Here is a 1,241-nt window from a genome sequence, read left to right on the forward strand (position 1 = left end):
CGCCCGGCGCAGAGCGTGGCAGGTGCCTGAGGGGAGGAAGCCGCGCCGAGGGGCCCCTGGGGGCGTCCGTGGCCCCCTGGCCCCTTCACCCGCTGCGGCCGGACCTGGCATCTTCCCCCGAGTCCTGGCAGACTCAACTCTTCCCCATTACGCCGGTGCACACGCCGCCGAGGTGGGTGACATTCCGGCCGGAATGAGGGGTCTGACACCTGGCTGCGCCGTGACCCCTGAGGCGCCAGGACCCCCACAGGGGGTGAGGGGGGTGCGGCCGAGCGCTGGCCCATCTCTCGGGCAGCGCCGAGCACAGGAGGCCCAGAACAGGCAGCTGCGCGGGGCTCTGTGGAGAGGGCTCACGCGGGCTCGCGGAACCTGCGGAGTCGGGGCCCCCGGGGCGCAGGGGGGTGTCTCTGCCTGTGGAGCATCCCAGCGGCCCGAGTCCATCTCCGGGCAGGGAGGGGCCCCAGGGTGCCCAGACCCCCGTCTCCTGCTGCACCCTCAGCCGCGGGTCTCATTGCATCCGGCTGTTCTGCTCCCCACCTGTGTCTGGGGGGCCCTCGCCCCCACCTCTGGCTGCACCCCAGCTCTTGTATATAAAGTAAAATCCAGAAAGCACCTTCCGGCCAGGCGCTGGCTGGCCTCGCTCCTCCCGGGACCTGCCTGCCTGCCCGGAGCTTCAGACCCGGGCCGGTCTGAGCGTTTCGGGGCGCAGAGGGCGCCTGGGGCCCCCATGCTGTGTTCCTGGCGGTGATGGCGCCACTGAGAAACGCACACCCAGCCCTGTCTGCTTCCGCAGAGAGTCCTGCAGGGGGACATCCGGCTGCAGGCCGGCCGCGGGGGGGCTCAGCGCCCTGGGGGGGCGCCCCGCTGTGCAGGCCCTCGCTCTGCGAGTCACCCCGGGGGGCCCCAGGAGAGCCACTTACTTTCCCTGCTGTGCTCATGCTGCTGCTCGCTGCTGGCTGGCGGTGGACTCTGGCCGCCCCCATATAAGGCGGCCCCGCCCCCCACGTGACGCCCGGTCCGGGCCTCCGAGTCCAACGGGGAGGCGCTGCCCGTGGGGGTGGGGGCCCCCCCGCAGCGCCGCCCTTGCCACCACATTCCGCCACCTCCCCAGCCGCTGACTGCCAGCCTCCGCTCGGCCCGGTCCGGCCGCCCCGTCCTGCCTCGCCCGTCCTGTGCCCTTGGGCCGGGGGTGGGGGCGGCAGGAGGGAAGGTCAGAGTGCTGGGCCGGGGCCAGAGATGCT

The 1,241-nt window shown here is 73.0% G+C and overlaps 1 long non-coding RNA gene across 1 annotated transcript in view; it reads right to left on the reverse strand.

Annotated features, from left to right (window-relative positions):
• Nucleotides 1–950, reverse strand: part of LOC101629048 — a 2,187-nt gene extending 1,237 nt beyond the window's left edge. The window contains exon 1 of the long non-coding RNA XR_001146236.1: nucleotides 921–950. This is a non-coding gene — a long non-coding RNA (uncharacterized LOC101629048). The remainder of the gene's footprint in view (nucleotides 1–920) is intronic.
• Between the last annotated feature and the right edge of the window lie 291 nt (nucleotides 951–1,241).

The sequence above is a fragment of the Condylura cristata genome, unplaced genomic scaffold (genome assembly GCF_000260355.1).
Source record: "Condylura cristata isolate star-nosed mole 26May11 unplaced genomic scaffold, ConCri1.0 scaffold00099, whole genome shotgun sequence".
Lineage (NCBI taxonomy): Eukaryota > Metazoa > Chordata > Mammalia > Eulipotyphla > Talpidae > Condylura > Condylura cristata.